The sequence below is a fragment of the Alligator sinensis genome, unplaced genomic scaffold (genome assembly GCF_000455745.1).
Source record: "Alligator sinensis unplaced genomic scaffold, ASM45574v1 scaffold232_1, whole genome shotgun sequence".
In the NCBI taxonomy this organism is placed as follows: Eukaryota; Metazoa; Chordata; order Crocodylia; family Alligatoridae; genus Alligator; species Alligator sinensis.
This window is the reverse complement of record NW_005842517.1, coordinates 183,324-196,728: the sequence shown is the minus strand read 5'-3', so window position 1 is coordinate 196,728 and position 13,405 is coordinate 183,324. Positions and strand designations below refer to the sequence as shown.

Genomic DNA, 13,405 nt, shown 5'->3' with positions numbered 1-13,405 from the left:
ACTACAAGATTGATCTTGCAAGGTGCTGAGCACTCCTTCCACTGAAGTTGGTAGGGATGGTGGATACTCCGCACCATCTAGCCCAGCACTTCTGCAGGATGAGAATCAAGCAGAGAACTGAAGTAGAAACAAAACTGGATGTTTTCTGGATGTTCACCAAAAATTAATCTAGTCTGCTTGGTTAAAATGAACTAAAGCTGTGAATGTACTTAGTCTTCCTCTTATTTCATGTATTTTTATTGGCTCCTGGAGTGTTTACATGTTTCACAAAGCGCCCTCAACTCCACTGGGCACAGCAGCTGGAGCGGCCGAGGAAGGAATCTAGCTGAGCCACTCAGAATTTCTCTTTGGGGCTCCCAGGTAATATTCACTGACACAGCAGTTTCGTCACTTTGAAGAACCGTTGCCCACCAATTCTGCTGATGCTAAGTGGGAGGCAGACCAATGGCCCAACCCTCATCCTGCTCTTTTCTTCTCCATTTTGGATACCAAGAGCTTACAGAGGACTGCTGGAAGTAAGAGGGGGTATGTATGTAATGGGATTTCAGCTAGCTCATGTGCCTACACACGGAGGGGCAAGGGGAGCTCCTAGTTACTCTTCTGGCCAGAGGCTGGGGCCAGAATTTTGTTTTATAGTGCTGATTATTCAACCTATTGTGCTACCTTTTAAAATAACTGGTTTCTATTGTTGCTCTCATTTAGACTTGGCTATTAATCTTACTGCTTCCTCAACTGTGATGTTTGCTTTTTATCCCCTGACCTCTTTTGGTACAATGAGTCTTAAATTTTAAAGGGACTTGTCTGAATATCTTGTTCGTGTTGGTAGGTCTGATAGTGTTCTTAGAATTTATTTGTACAAAAGATTAGTAGCAAAGCATGCTGAAGAGCAATGGTAAGTCAAACATAGAACTAACTTCTCTGTTAAGTGCCATAACAAGTGACAGAGCAAATCCATTGCAATTCATTATTCATTTCAGAAATGTTTGTTTCAACAAGGAAAATTAGTGCAGTTTTTAATGATCTGGAATGTAGCGCTTCAAAAAAATTATACTGCCTGAAGACAGCAATTCAGCTTCTAGGATCTCAACAATATGCTAGCAATATGAAAAAATGCTCTCATCAAGGGGTGAAGATCCCAGCTTTGGTAGTGCCGAATTTATGAGCATGTCTCAGAGGCAACAAAGTTTTTTTTTTTTTCAGTGCAGATGATCAGTCAAAAGCAAACTTTCAGCTTGCACCTCAGGGAGAGGGAAGGAGGTAATACTGCGGTTGAGGCCAGCTTTTGTTGGCCTTTCTTGTGATCATGGGGTTTCAATAAACACAGGCATATGTGGTAGAGAACAGCACACTTTAATTATGGGGCAGTATGCAACTGTGCAGATCCTGTCTGGCTCTGACTGACTCCCATTTTGCAGTTTTTTAAATCCAAGTAAGGGAGTCTCTCTAAAACTACAGCCTCTGTCACCACAACCTCCACTGGTGCAAGTGCAAAATTGTGCATGAATGAGTCTGAGCCTTCCTTGTACAGGAGAAAACACAGACATAGGAAACTAGAGACAGAGAACAGGGATCAGTTCTTCAAATACTGAGTAAGTTATTCTAGTTAGTGAGTTGGTTTTGACACATGACTAAATTATGGTGATAGTGATAGGGCATTACAACAGTAATACCCAGGTATGAGAGGGTAGCAGATCCCATGAGACAATCAAAAATTAATTTTTACTCTATTATTGAGTCCTGGGAAACGCGCCCCCCCCCCCCCATCTCTTCATTAAATACTCAGAAGAAAACGACTTTTAAAAAGTAGCTGATGGCTGTGATGCTGAGGCCTTTTGGAGAATTTCCCTGTATAAACAGGGATTTGTCCCTTCTTCTGTAACTTCCTACTATGTCTTGCTCCTTCCTTTGATGCTACAAATAATACAATGGGTATTTCATATTGGACAATATGTAAATTCTCACAAATTACATATATGGTAGGAAACAGAAATTAAGCAAAATCACTGATTTAGTTTGTGAAAATCCATATTAGTGTTTTACTACATTGCCAGTCTTTATATTACACAGAGCAACCTTTGTGTGTTTAGTGGAGGGAATAATGGTGTGAAGTACTGAATGAAATTTTGTTCTCTCTTAAAACTCAAAAGTTTTTTTAAGGTTTCCTTTGTGAATAGGATCATCCCCTTAACTTGTCATGATCTGCAACTGTTTTTTATTCTCTTTCATTTCTCTGGATTTCTAAATTTGCCCTATTTTTCCCCATTGTGCTAGTAGATCACAGAGACTGAATAAATGCTACACTTTCCCTAACACCCACTAGTATGTGGCTGTACAGTTACCTTGAAATCATTGCATTCTATATTTTAAAATGGAAAATCATCCTTGATTAAATCTACACTACATCGACTAGAACTTTGTACTATCAATAATGACTCTGGCCCAAAGTTCTTCCCTTTCTTTGACAAATATTTTTAATTAAATTATACAGCAGTATGTATTGGTTCTTAAGCCTTCTTTTTAAAATCAAAGACTTATAATGAAAATCTCTTCATTAAATAAAGAGATGCAAGCTTTAGATGTTTTTTGTCTTTTCATATTGCTCACATATTGAACAAAACAGAGAAAGGTGACCTTGATACCTGAGCCTCTTCAGGACAGGTGCACAGTAATAACATCTCATGTCCTGCTCTTTCCACAGAAAACATGAGGAAAATAATGAGAAGTAAATGATAGAAAGAGTGAAAGAGGGCAAATAATTTTATAAGAAAGAAAAGAAAGTGAGGCTGTAGAGAAAAAAAAAGTTAAGGGAAAAACATTTACAGACTGCCAGAATCATAAACAAATAGAAGCATTTTGGGGCGAATTTATTAAATGAACTTTGTCAGACAAACTATTCTTTTTTGTATAGCATTTTAATTAAGTGATGATAAGACTACAGTTATGTCACACCTGGAATTGAGTAAAGCTTCAATCCAGTTTCTTGTGAAGACTTATTTGAGAAAAGTTGAATTTGGTTAGGATGGGAATATTGGTACAGAGACTGAACACTGTCTGCTAAGGCTAACAGTATGTAGCCACATATAGGGAAGTAGCCAGTGTGGTGCCATAGAAATTTATTTTATTCAGTAGTTTTATTCGTGGCCTATAGAGTATGTTAAAGTATTAGATAATGGCAAATTGAGAAGTCTCTCAGGGAAGAAAGATCAGGGCTAGTGAGTATATGAAGATGACCAGACTTTCAACAAGGCTGGGAAGAATTTTTTCAGTTCTATTGAAGAAACTATTGGAAGTCAACAAAACCAAATATAGAGAGGGTTATGGGAAAATACAGACCTGAGAGGGCTGAGCACGAACTGATGCGACTGAGGGATTGTTTCATACTTATTGCCATAACATTATCTAAAAAGTTTCCTAAAAAGGAGACATTTGTGTTTATTATACTATTAACATTCAGAAGGTAACACATGCAGCCTAACAATCTGTTAGTGAAATTCGTCTCAGTAGCAGGCAACCAGTTTCTGTTTCAAGGGCCTGTACTTGGTCTCCATATGGGCTGAATTTCCCCCTCTGATTGTGAGTCACTAAGATGGGGGAGACAAAAAAAGGGGGGGGGGAGGGGAGGTAGGGCAGGAGAAGAGATCACCTGACTTTATCAACTATTCCAAATACATTTAAAAATTAGAAAATAAAAAGTAAAAAAATGGAGGACAGCTTTGAAGTAGAAGACCTTTTTTCAGTTTGCACTTACATTTTTTTAAATATCATCATCAAAAGTATTTCTTTCCATTATTTATATATTTAAAAAAATGTAAAGTCTGGCATCTTTTTAAAGGCATATTTTCTATGTTGTTTCCTGTAGATACATCTGCAGTTAATAGAAACCAAAACTTCACAGCAGTCTGGGTCTCTTTAAAGAAAGAATTAAAAGGAGCAGAAAAAATGAGATTAAAAACATAGCATAGAGCATTAAGCTTTTTATATTACAACTTCATAATAGAGGTCTTTGCTGCTCTTATGGAGTTCATAAGCATGATATGAAAGTGTAATAATATGGTGCAGTACTAAGTACAAAGTGAATGTGCTGTCTTTTTTTCAAGCGGAGACCACTCTTCTAACCTGGGACCAATTACAGCACAAAGGCTCTCCAGACTGAAGTACATATATATATAAGTGTGTGTAGACCCTGAAGAAAGAATTTCTCTCTTAAAGGGGGACCAATTATATGACCTTTGTATTTTGAAGATCCATCTGGAGAATTTTAATCACTCAGACAGCATGAATGATTCAAGTCAACTCTGCTTACAATCAATCACAATGTATAAGCAGGTTTATCATCAGTTCAAACTGGCTTAAAAGGTACCCTGATAGAAGTAATAATACATGCACTTAATATACCATAATCTACCACTTAATATATCATAATCTATGTAATAGTAGGCAGAACCATAGGAGAAGCTGGGATCCAGAATCCCCGAGCAGGAACTGGTGCATCGGGGTGGAGGGTGGCTGAACATTGGGACTGGGCCTGCACAAAGACGATCCTGTGACCTCTGCAGCTTGGCTGCTGCGGGCAGGTACCTGGGCCATGTGCACCTGGGTTTCTTGATCCACAGCTACAGGGGTCTTGGAGAACTAGGGCCAGGGGAGGGGGGCCACCGAGCATCCAAGCTGGGGCAAGCAGGCGGGTGCCTCTGGAAACTTCAGCCTTGGGGCATGTCCAGCTGCCCCAGTGTTCCAGGTGGGAACACTGGAAATTTCAAGACCATAGCATGGGGTATCTGCTGGAAACCTCCAGAAAGTTCAAGACTGGGTGGGGGGTGGCCTGGCCAGTAGAGTCCCAGTTACTCTGGAGCAGGGGCCACACTCAGCTGGAATGAGAGGGAATACTCCAGTCCATTTAGTACTAGTCTCTTGATCATCACAGGATCTGGGAGCAGAGTTGCACATGCAGCTGGATCTGATCTTTCTTGACATCTTCTTTACAATTGTTGGGAGCACGGAGCATGGTGCGCAGGAGCAGGGGGAAAACTCCAATACTATGGATGTTGCCTGGACCCTGACCCCATCCCTCCACTATGTGGGAATCCCCTGTCCCTGCCCCCATCCTCAACCCTGCAGACTGCCTCTGAACACGTGGTCCCTGGGATGCTGTTCCCAACACAGCTGTTACAGGTGATTCACTCCCACTCCATCACGTCCTTGCTGCCCCCTTTTAGTCACACAAAGCACACCCCAGCCCCCTGCTACTGCTGCAGCATGACCCACAGCACCCATGACCCACCTTCCTTCACCCCAGTCCTGGTGAAGATGCTGGCACCAATCGAGGAGGCCCTCCTACCTGGGATGGCACAGCTCTTACCCCACTCCATGCAGCCATGACAGGGACCCAGGCACCGGGGGAAATGGGAAGCCCCTGGCGGAAAAGGGGGGGGGTGAGGAAGGGAAGCAGGTGGGCTGTGCCCACAACCAGCAGAGTGGGCAGGTAGTGGCACAATGAGACCCTCACCAGCCCAAGCTACTATAGGCCATCCCCATAGTCACAGCTCTTTCCCAGGCCATCGTGGCTGAGAAGCCGAGAAGCAGGGTGCATGGTTCACAGATGCAGGGGTATTGGGGGTGGGGGGGGGAGAGGGAGGGCAGTGAATTGTCCCACCCTAACTGCTCAAAGCGCAGGGACCCAGCACACCATTTGCTCAAGAGGTTTCTGTCTTTAGGCACTAGGCAGACCAGTCACTCTTAACCTTCCTTCCACACACCTGAGGCACTAAGCTCACCCTACCTTCCCTGACCTTGGGAACAGTCTGTGAGAAAATAAATCTGCCTTACACATACCTCCCTGCCCTCTCTCAGGGCCTTGCTCACCTACTGAGAGAATCTGAGCTTCCTCCCAGCCAATCAGGGGTGGCCCAGGTGCTTGGCTGCACTTGGCAGTCTCCGACACCCTGGGGATCATACAGGGGATGCTCGGGGGTATACAGGGGTACCCTCTACCTGTAGGGCCAGTGAAAGCTGCCTGTGTGCAACCCCCTGCCCCCAAAGGGTGAACATGTATACTGTTCACTCCTAATCTAAACTAGGCTTAGAGAAAACCATGCAACTTGGATCAATTCCTCCCCTGGTTCTTTGAACATCTGTATATGGTCTATGCCCAGTGCCTTCTGTAGGAGATGGTCCCCAAGAAGGTCTTGAGTCCTGGAAGGGTGTCACATGTTTTAATGGCATGGCTTTAAGACTGGTGATAACGCTCAAGCTCAAGTATTATTTCTGGCTCCAATGTAATGATCTGTCACCTCCGGACAGACACCTTGTCCATTGCGGCGATTATTGACACAAGTGTTCACCTCCTGAGGACCCAGAGGACTGATTCTGCTATGTACTTAATGCCATCTGAGGATAGCCCTGCTGCCCATTGCCCTCAGTAGTAATATTTGGTCTCTTCGTGGTGGAAGCAGGAGTGGGAGTGTTCACTCTTCAGCTCCCTGTGCTGGGACCAGGAGGACTGGTGCATGGGCTCTGTGTCAGTGGCAGGGCCTCTGAGGAGCCATTGGAAGAAAGGACCTGGAACATCCTTGGCCCCAGTATAGGAAATGGTGTCTCTGGGCATGTGACTTCCCCCCAGATTTAGAGGGCATAAGGTCTGTCAGAAAACAGGTGCTCGTCTCAGGGCCACCTGTGAGGTTGAAAGTATGGCATCGGGGTCTTGTGCCTGGATCACCATGGTGTCAGTGCTGTCCCCTGGGTTTTGCCCCTTGGTGCCCATGGCTCTGGCACCCTGGAAAAGGTTGACAGAGCTGTAATCCAGCTCCAGATGCACCTGTGCCCCTGGGGAACAACATCAGCACCCCTGCTTCCCCCATGTCCCTAGGGAGCTGCACCCAGTCCTCCCATTTCCCCAGAGCCCTCCTTCAGTGCCTGACACTGGGAGCCTCATGCAAGTTTTTGGCTTAGGAGCATCTATAGAAATAATAAAATAATATTGTAAAATAGAAAACCAGACACTTGGCGAGTTTTAGATACGTTAAGGTCTTGATTCCAAAGTTAAACCCCATTGTTTAATGAAAATAGATGTGACTGGAGTTGTCATCTAGCAACTTTAAACCTGTAAATCTGCTAACCACATAGGGAAGCATGATCATCAGGTTGAAGAGACTCTTAAGACCTTATAAAAAATGTCTGTCTGTCTGTCTGTCCGTCATCCTTCATGTTTTTATAGGCAATTGGAATAAAGTTCTTTCAACAGCTATAGTAAATGCTTCGGAATAAGCTTTTATTTCTCTCATTAATCAGTTAAGATAGTTTTTAAATGGGAATCAGCAGGGAGCCATATGTTCAGAGATGTTCTTAACAGGCAGCTCAGCCTAATGGAATTGAATCCACTCTTCAGGAGGTTAATTTTTCCCCACAATGTGGCAATCCAGCTTAAATTTTCTAGAGTGTTGGGTAGACCACTCGATCTGTGACAGATCTAGAAAGTATTTGGAAATCCCAAAAGCTGTGCCAGCAGATGCAAAGTGAGGTAGGAGACCCGATTTTACACCCCCTCTAACTGTCCCATTTCTCTCTCTCTTTTTTTTTTTTTTTGACTAATTGCTGAAACAATCTGAGGGGGTGGGAATAATGGGAGAGGTGGATGATCAGAGAACAAAGATAATTGTTGTAAAGCTTAAATGACTGTTGCAGATGCGGAATCTATTATTTCAGAACAGTCTTTCCTTTGTTCTCTTATTCTGTACACGGCAAATATGTAGTTTGACCCGCCTTTCTCTTTTGGGAGGCACAATTGGCTCTTTTAAGCCAGGTACTCAACTCTTCAGTTCACTCACCAGAATAATATGGAACTTTGCCTTTGCCATGTCCGTCTGTGAAGTTGTGATCCTGTGAGGTGCCAAGAACTCTGATCATTTTATCATTTGAAAGAAATTATACAGGCAGCTCCTATGTCAAACCCTCTGTGCATGACAATTGTATGTGCTTCTAATCCAGAGAAGGCTTTGAAAAACTGCTAGCAAAGGATCTGCAGAAATTTCTTTGAGACGCAAATATTCTGCATTTATTTTTAAGCTTCTCCATTTTTAAAGACTAGTTCATAGCATAAAGTCCAAGAAGTGGCATCTTTCAAACAAATAACCTCAATTCAAGTAACATCTAAAGGGATAAAGGAATGGCTGACACCTAGTTTTTACTTGCATCATGGGAAATATAGTCTGGCTCAGAAACTCAACCCACAGAAGCAAACAGGGGCACAAAACATTCAAATGATAACTTCCATGAGGCATTGCAAGAGTTCAGGCGGATATATATCTTGATGCCAAACAGTTTAATTTCAAGACTATTTGATTTTTCTAATAGAAAGTACTTTTTTAAAACAGAAAACCAGCAAATTTTCACCTGAGAAAAATTTTAAATTTGTGAAAACCACTTTTTCCAGCTGGAAGACAGTGTTTGCAGAAAATTCCTCAATCAGCTTTAGTGTTATCCAAAATATATTTATTTATTTGTTAATGACAGTGAGAAATTAATGATGCTAGCTAGATTTTGGACTCTCAAATCTCATCCCATTACAGTAATTTGAAATTTTGAACCCTTTTTGGCAGCTGAGACTGAGGAAAAAGTCTAAAATAGTATGCACATTATACTTTATCTTTTGGTTCTCAAGCTACTGATTGGAGCCCTACAACCCGTTTACTCTTCCAACTTATTTAAAAAAGAATGGGTACCCAGCTAGATTGAGGCTAAATGTATAGAGAGACCTGAGGTGGCCTCCATATAGAAAAGGTCATATTATCTGAAAAAGTAAGAATAATTGGTCTAAGGAAACGCAGGGAATTCACATTCCTTACAGTTGGAGTATGAATTACAACTTCTAAGTTGGTGGTACATAATATGTTTGCTTCAGTTACATGAGAAAGCTTGATATTATACCTGTTTGTGAATTTGGGAGATAAAACATATTTCTGAGTTAATTCTGGTAAGTGTTATGAAGGGATATATGCTTTATTTGCCAACCAGATCTTTTTACTGGGTACTTAGATATGAAATCCATAATAATATCCAACTGCCAGAATTCAAATTAAACATGAGATTAATCCACATGGCACATACACTCATGCACAGAGATACAGCAGTCATGTAATAATGCATTTTATTATTAGCCTATTCAGAACTTATTAGAAAAACAACAGTCTAACTTCAAACAGACATCAAACATGGACGATGTCTTAACTACCTCTCTCTGCTCATAGCTGTACTAACTATTCACTTAGGAACACTGTCTCACATTTGAAATTAAAAATTTGGGGTGCTGTACTGCATGTAATCCCTAAGAATGATCTTTTCCTAGGGCAGGGGGGCATACCTTTTTTATTTGTCTCACTGTCAGGTTTAAAAAAAAAACAACTTTGCTTTAATCTAGTTTGCTTTACTATAGAACACAAGTTTAAACTTCACTTTGTGATACCTTAATCAAGCCTGTAACTTTGAGTTAAGGTATCTATTAATTTAGAAAAGACATCCAATCTTGATCTAAAAACTTTAAGTGATGAAGAATCTACCTTCACTCTTAAATTACCTGCCTTGTTAAAATTTGGTTTGATTGTGTCTACTCTCAGGCTCAGGCCATTAACATTTACTATGTTCTTTTTCACTAAATTAAAGAGCCCTCTTCTCTTGGAAATATACGGCCAATGTCAGTACTTATTAGAGGCACTGATCAAGTCCTTTCATATCTTAGAAAAGCTTAAATAGATCAATCATCTTTGCTCTCTCAGTAAGGCAAATTTTCTCGGTTTGGAATCTTTCCTGTAGTTTTGTTCTGAAGCCTTTCCAATTTGTCAACAGTAGTTAAATGCATTGTGATTGCAAATGTGAGCATTTCAGCCCAGTTACATTAAAGTGATTTTTCATTTTCTTTCATATTTCAAAATAAAGTCTTGGTCATCACCCTGAAACATTTTTGGAAAAAATACTTGCCTTGAGTATTACATCCCGCTATAGCTAGCAGTTACCTGACTAGTTAAAGCAGAATGTAAACAGCAACATTCACTTTTACTGTAGACGACATTCAGAGATATATTTTTCTTGTACTGTGTATCATAATGCAAATACAACATTCAGAACACAAGGGGAAAAGGTAGTGAAGTTAAAAACAGATGCAAGAACATGGTGCTGGAAAATGGATGCCGACCTTTATCAGAGTTTGTACAGAAAACTAGAGAAACAGTAAAAGGCTGAAGCTTTCTAAAACCTCAATTTATTTTTATAGCACTCATTAAAATAATGGCTCTGTCTCAAAGAAAATGTGGAAATGTGTCTTTTACAGAGAGAAACCATTTATATGGAGCCAGAGCTTCTATGGAATAAAGGTAATTCACTTGCTGTGACTTCCCAATTACATTCTATGGAAATTAGCAATGAAAGATATTTATGTTCCAGCTCCTGTTATTCTCCCTCTCACAACAGGGCTTGGACCCACTCCAGCTGCTTTTGGAGTCACAAGATTGAATCCTTGGCTGCTGTTCTGGTTGCTTTCGGATACCGTAGTTGTGCAAGACGGCCAAGAAAGGCAAGTGAAGACAGCTTCTGACATGGCAGAAGCTTTGGATCATGCCAATGGAAGGCTCCATTCCACTTTCCAGATGCTAGATTACATCTAAAGGGCACCTCAGAAGGAAACTTCTCCTGTCCGACTGCCTCAAGTGTAAACTGTGTGTATCCAAGGATCGAGCACAAAGAATTTTGTCAACATTTTGTACAGAAGCAAGACAGATCCCTCCTTTTCAGATAAGCCTGTGCATCCTGCATGAAATAAGGATTTTCACTGCTTTGGATCTACATAAATATAACGTTGTGTGTGATGCACATTTGTGACTAATCAGTTTTAAACAGCATGCCCTGTATGCTCAGATGTCTCAGCAGTGGTGGTTCTCAGCATGAACTATGCTGCAGGCTGGGTAATTGAACATGTAGATTTCTTGGAAGTGCTTTCATTATTAATTATAATTGACATCCATGTACATTTTTATTTTAAATTGATCCAAGACATTTGGGAGAACTTCAATAAAACGTGTGATGTGTTTAAAAAAAAGAAAAGTTACTGTCAAGCCATAGAGACATGAATACAACAAGTCTTATTTCTGCCTGTGTTACCAATGACACTGCAGAATTCTCTGCACGGATCTAGAGTTACAATGTGATGTGAGTTACTCTATATCTGTCATTTCTTCTGCAAAATTATCTTTATCATTAGCAATAAGATACTCCTCACCCCTTCCTGACATCCACTGAATTTTTCAGGATCTATGGCCCCAATCCTGCCAATATTAAAGCAAATTTGTAGTTTTGGGCATATAAAGTTGGCTGCTGTGCTAAAAGATTGGTGCTGGAAGGTATTATTCTCTTTTTTATTTATTTCCTTTTACAATACATTTAATTTGACTAGAAAATTGATGTATTGAATTCTTTATCGCAACTGGTTGTGGTTATCATGTTCCTCCTGTTCTTATGTTAGTGGCAAAAGTACTTGCTTGGGTCCTTTTCATTATAGTCTCCAGCTGCTTGTATTTACTAGTCTGCATAGCCTTGCTCATTCGGGAGGATATTGGTTGAACGGAGGTTGGTAGTAGGCTTTATGCCAGAAATGTTTGAAAAACCAGTCCTGTCTGCAGTTCCCCCACTCCCTGCCAGCTGCGCAGAATTGCACAAAATAGACCATTTCCTATAAGAAAAGGTATAATAAGGGAGAAGGGACAGCTGGCCTGAAACCCCTCCAGAGTTAGCAAGCTGCCCTGGGCTGACTACTGCTTCTATTATCCACCTTTCCTTCTCCCACACTAGCAATGGGCTGTGATGAGAGCACCAGGGCTCAGACTAGACACCACTCAGGCCACTTGAATGGAGAGAGGGGGACCTGGCTGACCTGCAGCCCCTCCAGAGTCTGTCCCCCTTCAGCGGTGGTGACAAAAGTGGGGGTTTCCTTATATTCCTATTATCTTTCTTTTCAACTAAATGCTGTGCTTGCTCATGGGAGAGGGAGGATTTCTGGGTTCGGGGGAACAGCCAGATCCCCTCTGTGAAGCAGGGGAAGGAAAGAGGAAGGATTGTGAGAGATACTGAGTCGGATGCAAGGGGCTCCCCTTGGTGAAACACAGGCAAGTGGGAGTAGGAAGAGGTTTTCTACACCTAGAAGTGAGCGGAGATTGGGAGGCATGGTGGAGATATGCTGGAGGCCTGCATGATGAGCAGGGAAGTGAGAGCGGGGGGCCAGAGCTTGCTCTGGACGGCAAGCGGAGTTTTTAAGTTCTGAGGTGTTGTTTGGGGCGTCTTGGGGGTCATTTGGTCTTTTATTGTAAATCACCCAAACTGCCTTAGGAATGGTGGCTTTTAAAGCTAATGCATAAATACGTAATATAATGACGATTATAAGATTTAAAAAAATGCAGCAAAACGCATCCTTGAGGGAAACGATAACACAAAATAACATTTATCAATCCAACCCCCCCATATTATAATGTAATAATTTCTTAAAACAACACGGCTTACCTAGCTGTTATGAGACTACAGCCAGTTACTGTTATCTTTTGTGTTGCTGCCTAAACTAAAACATATGGCCAGATTCTGATTTCTTTTACATGGTCTAACCCCACTGCCTTTAATAGAACATCAGTACTTTTGATTTACAGTGATGGGAGATCACAATCACATGTCTAAGAATGGGCTAGCACATACAGAATTTGATATCTGTCTACACATGAATTATCCATTTTAAAATCTTGTGGAATATCATTGATTTTCTCTTCCTCTTCCCCCCAGGACTTAATAACCATGCAATACCTTATCTTTCAGAAGTCATAGGCTTCTGCTGGTAGATCCAACTCAGTGGATCTATTCAGAAAAGACCATTTGAGGAGTGGCTGTGTGACACAAAAATATGAACTTTCACAGGCACTGATAGCAATTCAGTAAGAGAGGAAAAAATGCTCTCTTAATGTCAAGCTATTTGGGACCTCTCTCATTTATATGCAGCTGAATGCCATGATAAAAAGCTGGATTCTCTGCAGTTGTTGCTTCAATTTGTTATTTGACTAAATGGAAATAAGTCAGTATAAAGGGGAAATAATCTATACTGAAGCTGAAGAAACTAATGTATACTGACCCCTCTCGTATGTCAGCATTAGGTACCTTTTGTGACCCTGATCTATGCCAAATGACTAAGGCCATGGAAGAAAGATGAATTACATTCATAAGCAGCCCTGTGTGTCACTCCTTTTATTTAAAAAGGCATCTCCAAGAATTATTGCAGTCTCAGTTTTAATGCATTCGCTTCCTCTGCTTTTACAGAAAGAGGTCTAAATATCCAATTAGAACAATTCTTGCCATCCAGCTCAGGAGGCTATTCCTCAGAAATGTC

At 41.2% G+C, this 13,405-nt stretch overlaps 1 long non-coding RNA gene across 1 annotated transcript; it reads left to right on the top strand.

The window, feature by feature from the left end:
* Nucleotides 1-305: 305 nt before the first annotated feature.
* LOC112551593 lies at nt 306-11,407 on the top strand. Its single transcript, XR_003095894.1, has 3 exons — nt 306-525; nt 10,319-10,361; nt 10,459-11,407. It is a non-coding gene; the product is annotated as an uncharacterized LOC112551593 (long non-coding RNA).
* The last annotated feature ends 1,998 nt before the right edge of the window (nt 11,408-13,405 follow it).